Raw genomic sequence first — 23,943 nt, 5'->3', positions numbered from 1 at the left:
CCCGAAGGCTCCCATAATTTCCAAGGAAATCTGGGATCAAGTACCTGACTTCTTTTTTCAGCATAAGTCAATTCACTCATCATAAATTTGTAAAACTTTTAGAAGAAAATCTTCATGACCTGGTGTTAGGCAACAAGTGAGACATGACTTTGAGAGTATGACCCATAAAATAAAAATTAGTTTTATAAAAATTAAAAACATTTGCTGTGCTAAACCACTGTCAAGAGAATAAAAGGGCAAACCACAGAATAGGAGAAAATATATCAAAATCACATATCCAACAGGGAAATTTGTATCCAGAATATATGATGAACTCTTAAAACACAGCAATAAGAAATCAAATTACCTAATTAAAATTTTAAGAGGGAAGGAGTGAATCTAAGCAAGGTACATTATAAGTATATATAGAAATGGCGCAAAGAAATCCTTTCCTCCTGGTACAACTAATATATGCTAGTGAAAATCCTTTTAAAAATGGACAAAATACTTGGATGGACACTTCATCAGAAAAAATACAGAACAACACTGTGTTGTGACTTGTGGACAGTCTCAGAAGGCCTGGTCAAAAAGATCTCAATCTTTGGCATCTGAACAAAGAATTGGACAGAGACACACAGATTACAAAGCAGAAGCAAAGTTTTATTACAGAAAGTACACTCTGTGAGGGATGTGGAGTAGGTTGTGAGTGCACTTAAGAGCAGCACCTGTGCCTCAAGAACACCAGTGCCTTGGTTTGGATGGATATTTATATACTACAAGGGGTGACCAAAGATGGGGAAATTTGAGTGGTACTGAGGAGTATCTTTTGGTGATTGACAGATTAATTGACTACACATGTGAATTCACGCGGTTAATTCATGAGATACAGTCCATATACATTAGGCTATCATTAGTGGCCCTTGTGTGCATACCCCAGTTTGGGTCCAGATGAAAATGCGATTTCAAAAGGGGAATTAGGGGGCACTTCTTGGTGGAGTGAGACCACCTGTTTCCTACAAGACAATCTACAAGGAGGACATCTATTCCCTATGACCTGGAATAGGTACTTTCCCCGAATTTCCTGCCTCAATATGCCTTTCAGGTACCACACACTCACCATAATGAGAGTACCTCATTAGACTGTCTAAGATACAAAAATACTGGTAGGGCTGGGGATAAAACTCAGTGATAGAGCATGAGGCCCTGGGTTCCATCTTCAGCATAACCAAAAAAAAATATTGATAATACCAAGTGTTGGCAAGGATGTGAAGTATTGGATCTCGTGCACAATGCTACTGGTTCAGCCACTTTGGGAAATGGTTTAGAAGTTCCTTCATAAAGTTAAACATATACTCACTAGTGATCCTACTCAGAGGAGAATGTAAACATATGGAATGTGTGTTCTAATGAAAGTGGACACACTGATGGTCAGGGTATCTTTAACTGAATTACCTCCAAATTGGAAAGGACTCAAATGTCCTTCAGTGAGTAAAAAGATAATCAGACTATGATGTATCACCCGGTAGAACACAACTCAGCAATAAAAGGAACAATTTGGATGCATCTCAGACACTATGCTTAGTGAAAGAAGCCAGTCTCAAAGGCAAAAGCATAGTGATGGAGCATAGGGAGTTCCAGGTGGAGAGAGTGGTACAGGGAGAGTATGAGTGTAGGAGAGGGGGCTTTTAGGGTGCTGGCACTGTTCTGTATTCTGAATGTGGTGCTGGGTTACACAAATCTACATGTATGACTCTAGAGGTGTAGGAAGGAAGACAGTAAGTTCTAGGCATGCCCTGGCAAAGTTAGTGAGACCTTATTTCAAAAACAAAACACAAAAAGCGTTGGGGGCATGGCTCAAATGGTAGAGCATTTACCTAACATGTGGGAGACCCTGGGTTCAATCCTTGGTATTGCAACAACAACAAAAAAACTATACATATGTTGAAATCCATAGACAAAAATTACTAAGTGATAATTTCCAAAGTCACAAAAACTTAAAAAGTCAATACATTCCTATCCGACTTTCCTATCACTGATTGTTGTCCACTTCATCTTTATTTGACTGATGACATCCTCCTTTAGCTGACACCACTTGCATGACTAGGAGCTGGGAGGCACATGAGGCCTCGTGGATACAAAGATGACTCAGGAGGCTCCGACACCCACTGCTTGCAACCTGGGCAGGGAAATGAGGCAGACAGGTGAAGAGATGAAAATGATTTAAACGAGAGAAATTCAAGGCGGAAGAAAGCACTAGCCTGTAATAGCTGTCAGCACAAAGAGTATATTAACTTGACCAAGAAGAAATCGTTGTTTGTGTTTTCTGTTTTTCTTTCAGTAATATTGAAGGTTCTGTTATTTTGTCAAAAAAAACCTAAATAAAGGGGATGGTATCTGGTGCATTGTCAGCTTGTTGAAACATGATCTGTGTCTAGTTCTTCTTATAGATTCTAACAATTAGAATGCTGACCTGTAGGAATTCTATCACAATAATTTATTAAACAAATAAATGAAAGATGACAGCATAATATTTTAATTATTGCAGGACTTTACAGTATTATCTTTTGCTCAACAGGCATATTCATTAGCATAGTTCCTGCTATAGCCATTTGGGAATGACACATGTATTTTCATTAATATGGATGGTCATGCTGTTCGGGTGGCACTTCTAAGGGGAAAGTCCCTAAAAGTGAGTCACAGTGATTAGTCATGTTTGGTGGCATTGGTCTTTGAAACCAAAGCCTGTGGCATGTCCTCTCAGTATCTACAGGAAATAAATACCAGGAATGTGAGTGCAGATCCTCTGAGAAGACCACTAATCCTGCTATGATAAGCCACTGGGCATTTATTCAGTGGGGGTATTTGTGGTACCATGGAAACAAAGTTGGTGTTTTCCAGGGGAACATGTTCTAAATCCAGAGTCCTAATCTGGATATAAATATCCCAAATGATATGAATGCAGCTTCCTAAACTAAGTCCTCCCTCAATTTCCTCATCTGTGAGATAAAGGTCACCCACCGCAGACTGGTGTGAATTCACGGTGATTAAGGTTGTTGCTTATAAAAAGTCATTATTTTTATTCCCATCTGGGCAAAAGTGAAGTTCAAAGTCAGAGTTCCACCAGGGTTCAGCTTCTGGGATCAGCCAGACCATTTCTGTTTAGAAGGGAGTTTTCTAAAGTAAGTGCTAAGTATTTTAGGCAAAGAAACCCAGCTGTGAAAACACTGCAAACATTTGTACAGTTGCTTTATATGTGGATTTATTTTTACTTGCACTTACTTTAGTGAGATTCTTTGGAGAGAAGTTCCTCAGCCTCTCCTTTCCTCCCCTTCACTTACTCTTGCTGCCCCTCAGGGGTCTTTTGAGAAATGACAGTCTCTTGCTCTAATCCTGACAAGTGTTCTGCATCACTGCTCACCCTTGACTAATTAGCATTAATAAGTGATGTTGGGAGAAAGAACCTTGGAGAAAAAGCAGTAGGCCTATTTTTGCCAAGTTGGAATTAACCCAACCAGCAAAATTTTCCAGTGGACTTTCATAGACTCCAGCCTCTGTGTTCATGCTGCCTAAACATACATTTCTGACCTGGAGTCTTGGATGTTCTATGAACTGCAAAGCCCTGTGTACTTTTTGTTCCAGAAGACATGGGGACTTCTTTTGTGTAATCAAGTTTCTTTACACTGTCCACAGAGCACAGATCACAAGGTCGCATACAATGTTAAGATGTTTACCTGATTACTCATTATTTATTGAGCACCTACTGTGTGTAAGGCATTGGGCTAAGTACTCATAGTAGAGCCTCACAGATTGAAAATGAAACTAAACTAGGACAAGACAATTAGACTGGGATCAGAAGGAAAGGCTTGATGGCAGGGAGGCAAAACAACAATTAGAGGATTCTGGGCTCCAAGCAGTGAAATCACAAGCATCGGGGTTAGTGGCACCTTCTGAATTCAAATCTGAAAGCAGTTCTCAAGTAATATTAGTGCACCCAGGTTCACAGCAACTCTACTCTCACCACAGTCCAAACACAGACGAAGCCTGAGTACCCACTGGTGGATAAACGGATAAAGAAAATGTAGTATGCACATAAATTGATTATCACTCCACCTTAAAAAAGAAGGAAATTCTGTAATATACTACAACATTGGCAAAGCTTGAGGACATAATGACAAGGGAGATAAACTAGTGGCAGAAAGACAAATACTGGTTGAGTTCACTTCATGACAGAGTAGTCAAAACCATAGGGACAGAATGAAAAATGGCGTCTTTAGGGGCTGGGGGAGGGGAAAGGTAGTTATTGTTTAACATATAGAATTTTGGTTTTAGAAGACAAAAGTTGTGAAGATGGTGGTGATGGGTATATAGCATTATAAATGCCACTTAGCTGGATGCTTAAAATGGTTAAGATGGGCAACTTTATGCAGTGTGAATTTTACCATAATAAAAAAAATTGGGGGGGAAACTCAGTGGAAAAACTCAGAATTCAAGCCCTAGCTCCTTTCTTTATACTCTGAATCTTAGTTTCCTCATACACAAAATAAAAATTATAGTTGTACTTTGCAGGGTGGTTATAGGTGTTTGAGATAATATATCTAACCCATCTGACATGGTAGGAAGTTAGTAAATGACAGCTATTAACGTTAGGTCGGTTTGCAAATGATTTGTGAAGGAGAACATGGAAAATGAAGTTATAAAGGCCATCTGGGGCCCCAAATAAAGTGCTTGGATGCCAAGCTATGGAAGTTGAGCTTTATTCTGTGAACAGCGAGGAATAAGTAATGGTCAAGGAACATAAGAGTGAAATGATGGTGGAACTATTTTCAGATAAATGAAGAGTAAATTAGGATTAGGGAGAGAAGGAACTGAGACCAAACAACTAGCAATTGCTGCAGTGGTTCTGCTGAGAAAAATGGTCGGAAAGAGGTTCACGTGGGATGATGCTATTCAGCTAGCAGAATGTTTTTATTCTACTTAAAAAATTCGAAGTGATATTAAGAAGCTTTGGACCAGGCTTGTTGTTGCACACGTGTAATCTCAGCTACGTGGGATACAGAAGTAGGAGAATCACAGTTCAAGCCAACTTGAACAAAAGCTTGAGACTAAAGCACAAAGGGCAGGGGGTGTGGCTCAAGTGGCCAAATGTTAAATCAAATATTTAAGTAAGCACTATATGTTTGATGACAAAACGTAAATGTGATGTGATATTCTTCCATCCATCAGGACTCACACACGGGTGTTAAGCATAAAACAAGCCCATGATTTCAGAAATGCCAGACTACAGAACAACCTTGGATTTTGGGAACACTGCCTCTAAGAGAGACCACCCAGCTGCCAACAGTCCATGCAGACCTAGTGAAAAAGACAGGAATAATCATTTTGGAACCAAGTCACCTCATAGCCTTCCAAATGTTTATTTTGACATTTAAACACATTTTAAGGAGATTAACCTAAATGCCCCAAAAGAGGAAATGATGAAGTAAAGGCATATGTTAAAAAATTGCGCAGTCATTAAAATCCTGTGCTTAAAGATTATTTAATGTCTTGAAAAAATGCTCATGACATATTAGCATAAATTAGATAAAAATAGTTTCCAATATCATTTTGTTACAAAATTATACTTACATAAACATAACAGTGTTTAAGTAAAGAACTGAAAGAACATGGACTAATTTTTAACAGTAATTGTCTATGATTGCAGAAATAATTATTCCGAAAGATCACAAGCTGACAGGCAAGAGGGACAAATTCATAATAGACACTTTTGTCTCCCCAAATTGTCCTGTTCTGTATTACTCTACTTTACATTTTTCTCTATGGACTTACTCACTTTTTAGGTTTATATTACCTGAGTATAGTATGTGATTGATCCTGGGGGATGTTTTCATCTTTGCGCTTTTCTATAATAAGAAGACGTTTATGTTTATGATTAGAAAAAGTAAGTTTTAACAATTAGCATCAATTTGCATTCTGCACATTAGGGCTGGAAAACATAATTACTTAAAAAAATATTTTACATAAAATCATTCCCCTTCTGCTACTCTTTGGCCTGGAGTACAAGAAACTGTAACATATTGTCAAATGCCCCTCCAGGGACCCTTAACTCATAACTCTGGTGTGACTGGCCCCACCACGGATCTCATTCCTAAAGGCTCTGAACACTCAGGTCTTCACACATGGGGAAGAAAAACCTTCACCAGAATAAAGGATCTTTATTTGCATGCTGGCTTGTTGGCTAGCAATTATTTTAAAGTAGAAAAATCATGTAAATATTATTTAACAAATGCAAGGTTTGGACATTTAAAATCTTTCAAATTTGAATTTCTATGTGAAGAACAGCAGAGCAATCTTTGTTGTTGGCCTACATAGTATGACTTGTTTAATTGAGCAATTCATCCTACAAAAGGAGAAAGTGAGGAGCCATGGAATAAAGAAGTAGTTCAAGATTTGGATGAACGAAACACTGAATAGAATGTCAGGTAGTGCTCACACTGTGGTTCCTGAGGGCCAAGCTCTCGCCCACCTCTTCTCTGCAACCTGCATGGTATGCAATTCTTGTGCCACAGTGTTTATTCACTTTGTAAGCACATTCATGGAATTGTATGGAAGCAGCATGGTAGACTGCAGAGCTGATGGAAACCATGGGGGATGACCTTTTCCAGTGAGTTAGGAGATGGAGGTCCAAGCATATTTGGTGACTTGCTCTAAGCCACCAGCTCTGAACTTCGTTTCTGTGTCAAGCACTCATCACATGATGTTCCCTTCCTTTGTGAACTGAAATACAAATAAGTTAATTAACTAAATTTTTGATTCAATAAGCTAGGATGTTATTAGGATCTTTTTTGTTAATGAAGTCAGAATTAAAATTTCATATCAAGGACTTATAATTAGTTAAAATGAACAACCAGGGACGTTATATTTCTATTCCTTGGAAAATACAAAAATCTCACTCAAGAACAAGTAGGAAGTCTGAAAAACTCTGTATTTATTAAATAACCAAATATAAAGTTAAAAACCTTGTAGTGAGAAACCCATGACCCAGAAAGATTTTACTGGCTAAATACTAGGGGTTGGCAAATTATGATTCATGGGCCAAGTCTGTCCTACCACCTGTTTTTCTATAGCCTGTTGGCAAAAATGGACTTTTACAGTTCTGAATGGTTGGAGGGAAAATTGAAGAGTCAGTAATATTTCTTGACATGTGAAAGTTCTCTATCATTCAGGTTTCAGTATCATGAAGAAAGTTTTATGGGAACTTGACCATGGTTATTCATTTCTGGATTGTCTGGTTAGTGTTACAATGGAAGCACTGAATAGTTTTTACAGAGAGGATGTGGTATAGAGAGTCTAAAGTATTATGTGATATTTTATAGAATATTGCTGATTCCTGAGTTTTCCTAATGAAAGGGTAATTATATTAACTCTACACAGCTCTTTAGAAAATAGAAGACAACATTTCTCAACTCATTTTTTGTAGCTAGTGTTGCTTTGAGACCCAGATCAAATGCAGCCATAATAAAAAGTCTAGAGCAATACCTACTATGAAATATAGATGCAACAGTCTTTAAGCAAACGCTAGTGAGTCAGATGCAACAATTTATAAAAGTTCAGTGCATCGTTACCAAGCTATGGTTATCCCTGCAAGTGCAATGTGGTTTAACATTTGAAATGTAGTTATAACATTAACAATCTTGATGGACAGAAAAACAAAATCACGTGAGCACTCCAAAATGCAGGAATAAGATTATCTATATTCCTCATTCATCATGATAAAAACTCTCAGTAAACCATGAATTTAATAAAAGCACCTCTGAAAAGCATGCTGTTAGCATCTTACTTGGGAGAAGACTGAACGCTTCTTCTCCCAAATAAGGAACCACAGGAGAATATCTCCTTTATCGCCTGTGTGCAGTGGTGCTTTGAAGCAACTAGCTGGTGTAAAAGACAAAGGGAAAAACACATTCAGTTTAGGAAAGTGGTGTAAGATGGCCTTTATTTACAGATTGCTTGATCGTATATGTAGGAAACCCTAAAGAATTTATGAAAAAGCTATTAGAACAAATAAGTGAGTTTATTAAGATTGTAGAATGCAAGGTCAAGACACAAGAAATCGATTTTATTTCTATACTTATAGCAAATAATTGATTTAAAAGTATATACCATTTACAAAATAAAATAAAAATTACAAATGAGGACAAATCGACTCAACGATATGCATTACATATTCATTAAAAACTCTAGAACAATGCTAAGAGAAGTTAGGAAGAGCAGAGCTAATGAGATTTCATGAATCAGAAGACTCAGCAGTAGCATGTCAATTCTCTATGAATTGATGAGCAAATTCAGTGCAACCATAATTGTAATTCCAGCAAGTGGGTTTTTCTTTTTTGTTGTTATTTTGCTTTTGCTTTGTTTTGGTAGAATTGCTAAGTTGATTAAAGAATTTATAAGGAAATTCAAAAGACTCAGAATGGCCAAAATAATTTTTTTCAAAAATGTATTTTTATGAGATGATTACATTTCAGGGTGTGGCCTTGAATTGGGAGAGTATTTTTTATTCATTAGCATATACTAGTTGAACAGGGGTGATACATTGTGACATTTACATATGTACATGCAATATGTCTTCATTAGGTTCACTTCCTCCATCATTCTCCCTCATCCCTGCCATCTCTACCTCCTTCATAGAACAATTTCAATTTTCTATTTTCATACAGAAATACAAAATACATTCACGATATTCACCCTCCTTTCCTCTCTCCATTTGCCTTCCCCCTCCCACTGATAGCCACTGCCAGACAGGACCTATTTTACTTTCCATTCCTTCATTTTTTAAAAATGTATATTGATTGTGCAAGGGAGTTTCACCCTTGTATTTCAGGCTTGCATTTATTGTACTTAATACAATTAACCCCTTCAGTTACTTACTCTTTCTCTATCATCCTGCTCTGATATTATTAAGCGGATTACAGTGTGTTATGTTAGACTATCATCATACATAGATGCATTGTTTCAGTATTATTTTCTGTCTATCATTCTTTTTTCCTCTCCCACCTCCCTCTTTTCAGACAGACCCATGAATACAATCATGTTCTTTCTTTCTTTCTCTTTATATATAGATAAAAGATCATATATGTATTTATGCATACATTTATCTTTTAGTTCTAATTTCCACATGTGAGGAAAAAAAATGTGACTTTTGTTTTTCTAAGCCTGATTTACATCACTTAATAAGATAATCTCCAATTCTATCCATTTACCTATAAACAACATAATTTCATTTTTCTTTATGGCTGAATAATATTCCTACATATATATATGTATATACATGAATTATATATATATATACATATATATATATGTATATACATGAATTATATATATATATATACACATATATATATATATATATTCGTCAGTTGTAGGGCATCTGGACTCAGGATTCCTTTGGATATTTGAGGGTTTTGGGGCTTTCATATGAACTTTACTGTTGATTTTTCTATATCTGTGAAGAATGTCTTAATTTTGATGGGAATTACATTTAACATGTAGATTTGCTTTCAGTAGTATTGCCATTTTCACAATATTGATTCTGGTGATTCGTGAGCATGGGATGTCCTCCCATTTTATAATATAGTCACTGATTTTTTTCTTTAATGAGTTATAATTTTCATTGTATAGAATTTTTGCTTCCTTTATTAAATTCATTCCTATATATTTTAATTTTTTGATGCTATTATGAATAATATTGTTTTCCTGATTTCTTTCTCAGACTGTTGGCATATAGAAATAGTACTGACTTTTGTATATATTTTTTTATCCTATATGACCGAATGTGTTATGAGAACTAGGAGTTTTTTAGTGGAGTTTTTAGGGTCTTCCAAGTGTAGGATCAAATCATTTGTAAGTAGGGATAATTTGATTTTTTCCTGTAAACAACATAATTTCATTTTATTGGAATCCCTTTTATTTCTTTCTCCTGTCTTATTGCTCTGGCAAGAAATTCCAGCACTATGTTGAGTAAGAGTGGGGAGAATGGGTACCCTTTTCTCATTACTGATTTTAGAGGGAATAGTTTCATTTCCACCCCCCATTCAGTATGATGTTGGCTATAGGTTTGTCATATATATAGCCTTTATAATATTGAGGAATGTTCCTTCTATTTCTAGTTTCTTCAGAGCTTTTATCATGAAAGGATGTTGACTTTTGTCAAAGGCTTTTTCTGCATCTGTAGATATGGTGATGTAGTTTTTGTCCCGATTCTGTTTGTGTGTACTACACTTATTGATTTGCATATGTTGTACAATCCTTGCATCCATGTGATGAAACCTGTTTGATCGTGGCATATGATGTTTTTAATGTCTTGCTGGATTCTCTTAGCAAGTATTTTATCAAGAATTTTTGCAACTACATTAAAGGATATTGGCCTATAACTTTCTTTTTTTAAGTGGCATCATGTCCTGGTTTTATTATTAAGTTCACACTGGCTTTGTAGTGTTAATTTGGTATTATTCCTTCCTTCTATACTTTATGTAATAGTTTGAGAAGCATTGGTGTTCATTCTTCTTTAAAGCTCTGGTAGAATTCAACAGTGAATCCATCTGGACCTGGACTTTTCTTTTTTTCAGGATGTTCTTTATAACTGTCTCAATCTATGACTTGCTATAGATCTGTTTAAATTGTTAATGTCCCCTTGGTTCAATTTTGGTGGGTCATATGTACTAAGAAATTTATCTATTTTTTTTCTTGATTTTCCAGTTTGATGGAATATAAGTGTTCAAAACATTCCTGCATAATCTTCTGAATTTCATTAATGTCTGTTTTAACATCCCCTTTTTATCTCTGATTTTACTAATTTGAGTCTTGTTCTTTCTTATTTTGGTTAGTTTGGCTAACAGTTTGTCAATCTTGTTTATCTTTTTAGAGAACGAACTTTTTGCTTCATTGATTTGTTCTATCATTCTTTTGGTCTCTAATTCATTGATTTCTGTCCCAATTTGTATAATTTCTTTCTATCTACTACTTTTGGGATTTGGGTTCTTGTTTTTGTAAGAGTTTGAGGTGCATCATCAGATTGTTTACTTGAGATCTAATTTTCTGAAATTGGTGTTCATAGCTACAAACTTTCTTCTTTAGACTGCCTTTTCTATGTCCCACAGTTTCTAGTAGGGTGTGTCCTCATTTTCATTTGAATCTAGGAATTTCTTAAATTTTCTCCTAATTTCTTCATGACCCATTGATCAGTCAAGAGTATGTTGTTCAACCCACAGAGTGGGAGAAAATATTTGCTAGCTACACATCAGACAAAGGACTGATAACCAGAATATACAGGGAACTTAAAAAAACTAAATTCTCCCAAAATTAATGAACCAATAAAGAAATGGGCAAGTGAACTAAACAGAACTTTCTCAAAAGAAGAAATTCAAATGGCCAAAAAAAAACACATGAAAAAATGCTCACCATCTCTAGCAATAAAGGAAATGCAAATTAAAACCACACTAAGATTCTACCTCACCCCTGTTAGAATAGCCATCATTAGCAACACCACCAACAACAGGTGTTGGCTGGATGTGGGGAAAAAGGAACCCTCTTACACTGTTGGTGGGAATGTAAACTAGTACAACCACTCTGGAAAAAAAATTTGGAGGTTACTTAAAAAGATAAACATTGATCTACCATTTGATCCAGCAATACCACTCTTGGGGATATACCCAAAAGACTGTGACACAGGTTACTTCAGAGGCACCTGCACACCCATGTTTATTGCAGCACTATTCACAATAGCCAAGTTATGGAAATAGCCAAGATGCCCCACTACTGACAAATGGATCAAGAAAATGTGGTATCTATACCCAATGGAATTTTATGCAGCCATGAAGAAGAATGAAATATTATCATTCGCTGGTAAATGGATGGAATTGGAGAACATTATTTTGAGTGAGGTTGGCCTGGCCCAAAAGACCAAAAATCGTATATTCTCCCTCATATGCGGACATTAGATCAAGGGCAAACACAACAATGGGATTGAACTTTGATCACAAGATAAAAGTGGGAGCACACAAGGGAGGGGTGAGGATAGGTAAGACGCCTAAAAAATTAACTAGCATTTGTTGCCCTCAATGCAGAGAAACTAAAGCAGATACCTTAAAAACAACTGAGGCCAATAGGAAAAGGGGACCAGGAACTAGAGAAAAGGTTAGATCAAGAAGAATTAACCTAGAAGGTAACACACATGCACAGGAAATTAATGTGAATCAAATCCCTGTATAGCTATCCTTATCTCAACTAGCAAAAATGCTTGGTCCTTCCTATTATTGCTTATACTCTCTCCAACAAAATAGAGATAAGGGCAAAATAGTTTCTGCCGGGTATTGAGGGGGTGGGGGGAGAGGGAGGGGGCATGGGGGTAAGAGAGGGGGTGGGGGAAGGGGGGAGAAATGACCCAAGCATTGTATGCACATATGAATAATAAATAAGTAAATAAATAAAAGGGAAAAAAAAGAGTATGTTGTTCAATCTCCATGAGTTTGAGTGGCTTTTGTGCTTTTCCCTGCTACTGATTTCTAATTTTATTCCATTATGGTCTGTTATGATACAGGGGATTATTTAGTTGTTTGTATTTTTGAGATTTGCATTTTGACCTTGGATTGATTTATTTTGGATAAAGTTCCATGGACTGCTGAGAATAATAGTAACCTGCTGCCAAAGGATGGAATCATTTGTATATTTTGTTAAGTCCATTTTGTCCATGGTATTGTTTAGTTCTAGGATATCACAATGGATTTATGGCTACTAGTCTCCAAAGATGGACAATTCTATTTTTAAATAAAATGCAATTTTATTTTTGTATTTGTATTATTTTGTATTTTCATGCACATGCATTTGAATTCTGGACTAGACTTGATCAATAGAATGTGGCAGAATTTTAAGACTTCAGGTCTATATCTCTTCTCCTCTCCTCTCCTCTCCCCTCCTCTCCCTTCCCCTGCCCTCTCCTCTCCTCTCCTCTCTCCTCTCTTCTCCTTTCTTTTACTCTCCTCTCCCCTCCCCTCCTCTCCCACTCCTCTCTCCCACTTCTCTCTGTTTTCTCCTTTTTTAGACAGGGTCTCACTGTGTAGCACAGATTGGTCTAAAACTTGCTATCTGTCTGCCTTTGCCTCCCAAGTGTTGGGATTGCAGCCATGAGCCTCAGCTGAGTCCAAATCTTAAGAGGACTATCACTGTCTATTTCTCCTCTTGTAGAATTCTGATACCACGCTGTGAAGAAGCACATAGCCCTTACAGAGGCTCATGTGGAAGAGACCTGAGATCATTCGCCAACATCAACATCCCCAGCTAAACTTCCATTTGGCACCTGAACAATTGTCAGGGTGTGAGTGACTTTCCAGCTATCATGCAGGTCAGCATGTTAGGAAGTAATAGGTATCTGGGCCAAGACTTTTTAAAAGTCTTTTTTTCCCCCTACTTTTAAAAATGCCATATTTTCTTCTAATTCACTAAATCGGAAGTATTTGATAGCCAAGATCCTGTCTTATTTGCATTAATATCCCAAAGAATTAGTCCATACCTGACATGCAAAAGGTACACAAAGCTATCAAAAAGGTAAAAGGGTGAATGGATATTTAATCTATAATAGAGAAGATACACAGTATGCTAAAAACTAAAAACCAATAAACAATAAGTGAAGCATTTAGTTAAACTTCAAACAAGAATTTTCATTTGGAGCCAGGCACTGGTGGCTCACACTTATAATCCTAGCTACTCAGGAGACAAAGATCAGGAGGATCGGGCAAATAGTTCATGAGACCCTATCTTGAAAAACTCTTCACAAAAAAAAGGGGGGCCTGGTGGAGTGGCTCAAGGTGTAGGCCTTGAGTTCAAGCCCCAGTATGGAAAAATGAAAAAAAAGAATTTTCATTTGGGGATTTGATCTAAACTACACCCTAAACTTTGCCATTTAAATGAAATAATGAATGCTATTTCATCCCAATTCTAGCACACACTGGTAATAGGACTTAAGTCTCATCCCCCAGGCAACTCGTTTATGGGTCATGCTGTGTGTTCACGTGTGTTCTCTTTAAAAGTTCTAAATGTACTCAACACAGCATGTTACAGGGAGAAGCTCAAATGGTTATTCTTGCTTGACTGGTTTTTCCATCAGAATAAAATGATTTTTCTTAATACATATTTTTGCAAATGAAATGTTCCAATCTTTGGAAATGCTGTTCATCCATAGGTTTCAAACAGGAACCTCACAATTTTTTAATACTGTACATTATTTCCTATAAGGCCCTGACCTCATAAAATAAAGTTCTACCACTGTGGTTGGTATGTCAAAGAAGCCCACTGTGAACTTCCAAGTATAATATAAACTTCCACTGAACACATAAAATTCTTGGCTCCCAAGAAGAGTCGTATAGAGAAGAGTGCTGCATTTGCTTCCAACAGTTATTCTGTGCAGAATTCTAAGTCCCAAATCAGTTTTAAAAGACAAAGTCTAAAAAATGTTGACATGACTCACATTTTTTAAATTAAAGAGCGATTTTTACTCTCTTTATAGCTGACAAGAGTATTGTAGCTCTGTCTTATTGGTAGTGAACAATCCCAGAATACATAAGTAGTTTACTTTGTAAAAACTTTTTAGAAAATGGTGCCAGATCTGGATGGAAATCCGAAGCCTGAAACTGAACTGTCCATCCAAAATGAGCTGTCAAACTCCTCACAGAGGGAGAATTAAGTAACAAAATTTGACACCTGAGAAAAGTGTCAGGCTGGTCACTCAGACTCCAAGATACAAAAGTGTTCAAGGCAAGGTTGATGTGTCATATTCATCACAGTGAAAGGGTGACAGCATGGTCTCTGGAGTGAGAAACTGCAGAAGATTTCCAGTGTATCCCTTACAAAATGGATGTAGGACAAGCCTGATATCGAACAAAGGTGACCAGTAAGCATCAGTTTTGGGCACCTGCACATGCGACAATGCCAAAAACAGTATCAGGGAACAAAAGAAAGCAAGGGTGGTTATAGTGTTTCTGCTTATTCTTTCACTTGAACAGCCCTTTGGATTAATCTTTAAAATCTTAATTTAAATGAATTACAGTTCAAAAGGAAAACAGAAGAATGAAGAAAATAAAAGAATTCCATGAGTAATTTCAGTACCTTGTATGACGAAATAAACATGAAATTTTAGGCTCTTTGAAAGGAGAGTGTGTATTTTACTCATTTATCCATCCCTTACCAATACAGGAGAGATCTTAGGACTTAGAACTGATGAAACAACTGATGATAATACTAGGGTTGCAAGTAGAAGGAAGCCTCCTGCTACCATGAACGGCAGTTCAAATGTGAAACACAACTCTGCTTACTCTCCTGTGTTGTGTGGTGAAGATGAGAAAGACCACAATGAAGATATTAGGTAGCCTTAGAACCATCTTGACTTTAAGAAGGATGTAGCTGATGAAAATGATAAGGGTTGGTGAAGTCAGGGAAACTGGCTGGTATGGCATTGGCTCTTATGTCATTTTACCTGTCTGGCATGAAATGAGGAGTTAAACTCAATTGCTGTTAAATGTATCCTGAAGAACCCAGGGCTCTGAGAAAGGATCTCTTTTCATGTGGGTTCCCCAAAAGTGGACCCTAAGAATTTGCATGTAAATTATTTATTTGGAAGTTAATCTCAAAATTGTAGTCTGGGATTGAAGTTAGAGGAAAAAAGCAACGACATCCAAAATGTGTTGAACACTTAACCCTATGAGCAGTTCAAGATTAATGACCATGTGGAACTCAGAAATAAACAGTTTTCAAAATTTTTGGTCTCAGTGAACCTGTAGCATCTTAAAACCCATTGAGAACCCCCCAAAAGCTATTGTTTCTGTGTGTCACATGTAAAAATGTTGATCATATTAGTCATTAAACCAGAAAATTCTAAAATATTTATTAACTTTATATTAACAATGATAAATATATTACCTATTAAATAAGTGACATGTTTTTGTGAAAACAGTTAAAATTTCTAGTACAAAAATAATGGGCGAAGAATAGTATGTCAAACAATTTTTGAAAAGCTCTTTAATATCTAGCAATAGAAAACAACTAGATTCTCATATATGCTTCTGAATTTGATCTGTTGCTGTATGTTTTGGCTGAAATACAGCTGGTGTCAGTCAGATATGTGGTTGAAAAAAGGAAAGAGATTTTTAATTCTCAGATAATAATCTTCTTTGATATTATACCAATAGCTTACAAATGATTATTTATTAAAGGTTAGTCTCAATGTGGAAATTGAAATAATATCCATGAACTTTTGTACTCTATTTCATTGAAATCCAGTTTTTAAATATTACACTTTGAACAAATCTTCTCTTTTGAGGTGCTGGGGTTGGAATCTAGGGCCTTGCACATGCTAGGCAAGCACTCTACCATTGAGCTACATCACCAGATCCCAAATCTTGCAGCTATTTTTGATTTTGTGATATTGTGCATTGGTCATATGAAAATTGTTGATTTTCTTAAACAAATATTCTAAACATTGACATATTTTCTTATACAACTTCACAAATATATATTTATTAAAATCTCCACTCATCAGAAAATCCATTAAATATTGGGAAGTCAGTAAGCTTACAGTGGTGGATACAAGTTTCCAAAATTCTAATTTGCTCTTGGAAGCACAGATTTTGTTTTTGGCAACAAATGCTGTTGGTAATTTCTTTGACATGGCAATCTCATTTCATTCTTATTTTTTAAATGTCTGTTTGGAACCTAAGCCTAAATAACTATAGTTTGTTTATTCTTTCAAATCAGTCACGTAAGTGCTGTTCTTTGAAATTATCAGACTGCAGTAGTGCAGCAGAAGTGCTTTATATTTGGTTTCTATTTTATCACACAAAATCTTAAAGGCTCACACTTGAAGATAAATATTAATACAATGCAAATTTTACTGCTTAATCAAGACCATCCTTTGTGAAACTGCCTTGTCCTCCAATCAGGACAAGAGGGTGAAGAATACAGCTAAGACCAGTACAACCATTCCAACAGGCGTCACTGCCCAACTCATGCTAAAAGCTGGCAAGTTTGCCAACATTGCTTTTGCATAGTCAGTGCAAATATCAGCAAAATGGAAAAGGTAAATGACATTCAGAAATAGTGGTAGTAGCTTTTTGAAGATCCCCAGGTAACTATGGACCAAACTTTGTGGACGTATGTGTAAGATTTCTCCCCTCTGAGAGTCCAGTGAGCTGGGGATTTGTAGATTGAGGGTTGCACCAGAGATGGGCACATATTCCTCAGCACTTCTGATGTAATGTGCACATGGGCAGAGCAGCCTTAAGCACCAAGGAAAGAAGCTAGGCAGAAACACAGGTGTTGGAAATTAGAATTCAGGAGGACATGCTCTGAAAACAGAAGAGACCAAGGAGAAATAGGTGTACTGAGATAGTCTGTTCAGACCCCAGTGATAGATAGGGCCTGGTGGGGAGTGGCATGCTCCCTCGTCTGCCTCTGTCTTCAACAAGAGCAATTCTGTCTGTTTCCTGTACTGAGTATTCATGTAACAGATTGTTTGAAGAAAGTATTTCACTGCTAAGAAGAAACCCAATGAATTAGATGATCCTGTTATAAACTCCTTTCTCTCATATTTTCTGATTGTGTTGATGATTACCATGTGACTCGTAATATAATATACAAATTATGTAACCAAAAGTAGACAAGATAAAGGAAACATGTTACGCAAATGGCAACCTGTTTCCTGCCATCTAGTGGAGCTTGGTAATGTGTAGCACATGTGGAATTGCTTCCTTTGTTAATCTTTTTGTCCCAACAGCTAGTGATTTGCATTCAACTTGCAGCTCAGCAAGATAGTATAAAATCACCTGAAAGAATTTAAAGCCATTACCAAGTCTACCTCTCCACCAGTCAGATGAGAAAGCTTGTAGAAGCTTGGAAGGAGGCAAAATTGCTTTTGGTTCTAATGGTCTTTCCATGGAAATCATGTCCACAAGGAGATGTTCACCTTTTCAGTGGAGCCCCTGGAAGATACACCTCAGGTTAAATGTGAGCCAGAAGTTCTGCTTTCCTAAGGATTTCCAACCCAGATCATCTGAGAGTTCAGTTCTTAACACCCTCCATTTTCAAATTTGGTGTAAAGTGGCTCAGAACCAGTAGTGGCTCCAGGTACTAAGCTGATCAAATGTAGATTTTCTCAGAAGGAACATGTGTTTCTCCCCAGGTCAATGGGTTTGGGGAAGAACAGAGATCATTAAAGTAATTGGTCAATACAGGTTCTTCTTGTATCTGTATCAATGCTTTTCCTTGTAGGTCACAGATAGGCTAAATCAAAGTGTTATAAAAATGAAAGGACTTTTATTGGCTCTTATAAATGAACGTTCGGTGTAAGAAGTAATTTAGATCATGGTTGACTTAATGCTTCACTTCTGTCATCTGCATTTCTGCTTTGATGTAGTTGGCAGTATCTCCAAGTTACAAAGAAAGGTTAATTTTCTTTATACTTACAAGATGGCTGCCTCCTGCAAACTGGCCTTCCTTCTTCCTTGTTCACTTGTACCTAAAGCAACAGCAGAAGGAACCAGGTGTCCCAGGCTGGTTTTTCTCGGAGTTGAGGAAACTGGTATCTCATTTTTGGCAGAGTAAAGGGAATGTGTTGGCAGAGGCTAAGAGAAATTTAGCTCAGAATTCCACTGGGACTTGTCCCATAGAAATGTTTACAAAAGAAGTATTTTAGAATAAATGCTAATATGCAATATCTAACAAATGGTCCACAATATATACTACCTCCCATGCCTTGTCACCTTAGATATGTATCTATTGCCCCAGGAATGAGGAGAACTCAAATTGGTTGATATAACCAATAAATCAAGAGATAAGTTAAGTATGATTGTAGAAAATGATGTTGAAGGTACATTTCTTGTGCACTTGAAATTAGATGTCATACACAATACTATAGCCAAATCTGTCCTGATTTTTGTTTTTATTTTTTAATTACATGTAAAAAACCCACATAAAATGAAATCTAGCCTCTTGGCAAATTTTAAAGTGTACACTTATTATGTATATGTACATTGCTGTACAGCAGATTTCCAGAACTTTCCCATTGTACATAACTCAAACTTTATATCCATTAAATAGTAGTTCCCTGCTGCCCCTCCCTCCCGGCCCTGGCCACTGACATTCTACTTTGTGCTTCAATGAATCTGACTAGTACAGCTACTTCTTATAAGTGGGCATTTACGTTGTTTTTACATCCTAGCTATTGTAAATAATACTTCAATGATCATGGGTGTTTAATATGTCTTCAAGAACTATATTTCACATCTTTGGTTGCATATACAGTAGTAGGATTGCTGGGTCATGTGGTAGTTGTATTTTTAACCTTTGGAGGAGTCTCTGTACTGTTTTCTGTAGCAGTGGAATCATTTTACATTTCCACAAGGGCTCCAATTTCCCCACATCCATTCCAACAGTTGTTTTTACTTTTCTTTTTTATTGCTATTATTTTTGTTTGTTTTTTGTTAATGGCCATCCTGTGAAGTACAAAGTGACAGCTCACTGTGGTTTTGACTAGAGTGAATTTACCTGATGGTTACTGGTATCAATCATCTTTTCATATATTTCCTGATCATTTGCATGTCTTCTTTGGGGAAATGTCTACTCAGTTCTTTTGCTCATTTTTAAATCAGGTTTTTAAAAATTATTATTTTTTTGCTATTGAGTTATAAGTGTTCTTTATATATTTTGGACCTTAGCTCTTACAGACAATCTTTTCTCTCATTCTGGAGGTTGTCTTTTCACTGTGTGATTTTCTTTGCTGTGTAGAATTCTATTTAGCTTGATTTAGTCTTACTTCATCTGTTTTCACTTTGGTTGCCTGTGCTTTTGGTATCATATCCAATAAATCAAGACAGACCAATGTCACGAAGCTTTTCCCCTGTGTTTTTTTCCAGGGTTTTCAGAGTTTTAGGCCTTACACATAAGTCTTTTATCCATTTTAAGTTGATTTGTGTGTATAGTATAAAACAAGTGTCCAGTTTGTTCTTTTGCATTGTGAGTATTGAGATTTCTCAGCACTATTTTTTGAACTCTACCTTTTCCCAATTGTGTATTCTTAGCATCCTTGACAAAAAACTTTTGACCTATGTGTGAATTTATGTCTGAACTGTCTATTCTGTTCTGTTCATTTAAATGTCTGTCTTTCTGCCAATATCATGATATTTTGATAATACAGCTTTTCAAATATGCTTTGAAGTTAGAAATTGTGATGTCTCCAGTATTGTTGGTCTTTCTCAAGATTGTTTTGGCTACTTGGCGTCATTTGTGGTTTCCTATGAATTATAGTGTTTTCTCTATTTTTGCAAAAATGCCTTAGGATTTTGATGGAAACTGAATTGGATCTGTAGATTGTTTTGGATAGTGTGACATTTTAACAATGCCAAATCTTCCTATCTGTGAACATGGATGCCTTTCCTTTTATTTGTGTCTGTTTTAATTTCTTTCAGTTGTGTTTTATAGTTTACAGTGTAAGGTTTTCCATTTTTTTGGTTCAGCTTACTACTATTTTATTCTTTTTGATGCTATTGTAAATGGAACTGTTTTCTTAATTTTCTCTTTGGACTACTCATTTACCCTGTTTTTAAAGAATATTATTTTCAGTGCCAGAAAAGGAAACCTCAGCCAGAAAGCTCTGCCTAACATCCCAACATTCTCATTTTCAAAGTCCTTATAAAAACCAATCACTGGTGTAATGTGGAGGGGGGAAGATGTGACTCCTAGATTTTACCATGACTCACTCATTATTTCATCCATCTTCATTGTAGAAACGTCATTTTGGGGTTTATAGAACTTATTTTTTTCTTTTAAATTGTCATAATAAAACAAACAAAAATGTCTTAGTCCATTGAATCCACTTGGTTTTGTCCCTTATGGTTTGTAAGACTGCTCAAAATGGCACAGCAACTTCTGCCTGAAAAATCACACTTCAAATCACTTTTTTTCTGAGTGTCATTGGGCCTGACATGTGGAAAGGGTCTTTAGCTGTCTAACTTGGTTATTTGGTACTGCCAGCCTCGGTGTGACAGAGTATGGTAGAAGAAGTCCTCTCTGCAAGGGAGGCAAGCCAGGATACTTGCCTTGCCAGGAGCAGGAGTTGAAGAAGCCCTGGGAAGGTGGGGGGAATGTCTGAGAACCTGTCAGATGCCTGGAAGGAGCTGTCAGAGCTCTTGCATCAGCTCTGAGGGCCTCTGGGGATTGTGGCAAAGGTGAGGAGTCAGTGCTCCACCAGAGCCTGCTGTGCAGGAAGTCATAGAAGGCATGCTCACAGGCATAGCCCTGATCCTTTCTGGAAGAGAGTCAGCCTCAAGCTCAGGACTCTTACAATTTTACCGACCCAACCAGGAGCTGGCCTAGAATGACTCAGAGACACACAAACTGCATCTTCCCATTTTGCTTTTTCTTTAATGAAAAGTACACATCTGTACAGGTTGACAACACACAAAAACTTCCCTCATTTCTTTTACAAAAGTAACATATAATTCTTAGATAATTTAAAACATATAATAAAGCACATAGTAATAATTGATTTCAATAATTAAAGCAACAAAAATTAAAATAGTTGCAGTTCTACCATTCAATGATAAATGCTATGATATTTTGGTATGTTGATTCACTTTTCTTTCTTCTTTCATATTTTGCATATATGTTTAGAGCCAGTTTTCTTTTTTGTATAACAGGATCCAGTAAACAGTTAACTATCACTTAATATTCCTCTATTGTCATATTAGTCACGTTATCTCATTACAATCCAGTAAACAGTTAACTATCACTTAATATTCCTCTATTGTCATATTAGTCACGTTATCTCATTACTCGATGAAATTAATTTTATTGCCCATCCTTAAATATCAGTGTTCATATCTGTCTAGTGGGGCCACTTGTTATAAACACTTTGGAGATTTGTTAAAACCAGTAGCAAAGTACCTACCGTCATAAACACTCAGGAAGTGTAACTTGTGGTATTACTCTCATTTCTACCATTTTGACTAACATTAGAGTTTATCTAACTCTTCCTTTTCGCTGAATTTCCACATTACTTCTTTTTAATTTGAAAGAACAAATCAATCATTGTTGTCTGGACTAAATAACTAAAAGTAAACATATAAGATCAAGATTTATAAAATCGAGGATTGTAATTAGAAAATTCCTGAGCAGTTTTTAATGCTCAATAAACATGATCTGAATCCCTCCATTTTGAAGGTGCTGTGCCAGGTGCCAGAGTTATATTTAATGCACACAGAAGATATGTCTGGTGCATTCCAGTGCAAAAGAAGTTGATAGTGTACATAAGTGGACACACACAAGAGACTTGTAGAGCTACCTCTTGATTTAGAAAAAGTACAAAATAGTAACAAAAATATATTTCTACAATATTCTGTAATACTCTAACGAGGACTTGGCTATTTATGTTGAACTGCTAAGAGAAGCTGATAGAAAAGGAATGAATGCACCTTGGGCCTGTGCATGTTAGCAGGCACGTCTGAGCCTTTTGTGCCACTCTACCAAACAGAAACTCTTCCATTTGAACCACTGCACCTCATCTCTGCACAGGCACAAGATCATAGGATGAAGTTAGAAGTGAGAGGAAAAGTCAGATTCCTTGGGTTTTTCAGGGCTTCATATTATAGTTATAGGCCTCAGATTGTCATTATGAGAGAAATGATATAAAAATAGATTCAATGTCAATTCTATCCTTAAGTTTCAGCATTTAACAAACAGATAAGAAGAAGGCTTGAACTGTATCTGAACGTCTGTGGCTGTTGAGAGGAAGGCTAATACATTTTACAACCAGGAGAGTATGGGAAGATTTAACTGTAGTTGGGTCCCAGAGGACAAGCTGAATTTGAACGTGGGTGGATGAGGAAACTATACTCCAAGCCAGAAGAACTGAATGAGAAAAAGAAAAAAGATAAGTGAGTCATGGATATCGTGTATGGGTTGTAGATTGGTGAAATAAAAGGTAATAAAAGAGTAATGATTACTCTTATTGAGCAATGACGATGTAATAGCTCCTGAGCAGAGGACTTGTTGTATTATCTTGTTTGAATGCTACAACTCATATTCATTTCATAGATTTGGACGATAGAGACCCACTGACAATTATGGGCAGAAAAGACTGTTCATTTGGAGCAGTTGTCCTGGAGGATTATATCTTGGAACGATGAAATATAATGGGGAATGGTACAGATGAAAGTCTCTCTCCATTGTTAAGGTTATGGCAATAGTCCAAATGACAACTGATAAAAGTCTGACATGTAAAACTGTAAGGAAGGAGGGGAGATGAACGTGACTGTGTTGTAGAGGTCTAATGCAGAGGATTAGTAAACTGACGGCATGTGAAAGGTAAGGGATGAGATAATACTAAGATTTTAAACATGGAACTCTGAAGAAGCTGGTGTTACTAGCTAGCCTCACCATGTTACAGGATAATAGGAGATCCTTGGGAAATTTGTTGATAGGCTTGATTTTAATATATAAAGGTTATAGAACTGCCAGAGGCAGATCTCCAATAGGTTGTGGGGAATGGGAGGCTAGAAGCCAAAAGCCAAAAATTGGGGAGTAGACATGTAATTTAGTCAGCTTCACATTACTATAGGCAATTAACTTATAAATAAAAGAGATTTTGGCTAGGGATATAGCTCAGTGGTAAAGTGTTAGTGTAGCTTTCATAAGATCCTGGGTTCAGGAGAGAGAGAGAGAGAGAGAGAGAGAGAGAGAGAGAGAGAGAGACTTATTTTGATTCCCAGTTTCACTGTTCTGGAGGTTCCAGTACTTTGTGGGCACACCCCCAATTACCTAAGGACCTTTCACTAGTGCCACTTTGGAAACCAAGCCTACAACACAGGACCATTGGGTAACACTGGTGTAGACCATAGCAAGATGTAGTAAGAGTTAATAGCA

The sequence above is a fragment of the Castor canadensis genome, chromosome 11, assembly GCF_047511655.1.
Source record: "Castor canadensis chromosome 11, mCasCan1.hap1v2, whole genome shotgun sequence".
NCBI classification, from domain to species: domain Eukaryota; kingdom Metazoa; phylum Chordata; class Mammalia; order Rodentia; family Castoridae; genus Castor; species Castor canadensis.
The sequence above is the reverse complement of the archived record's forward strand: the minus strand, read 5'-3'. Positions refer to the sequence as shown.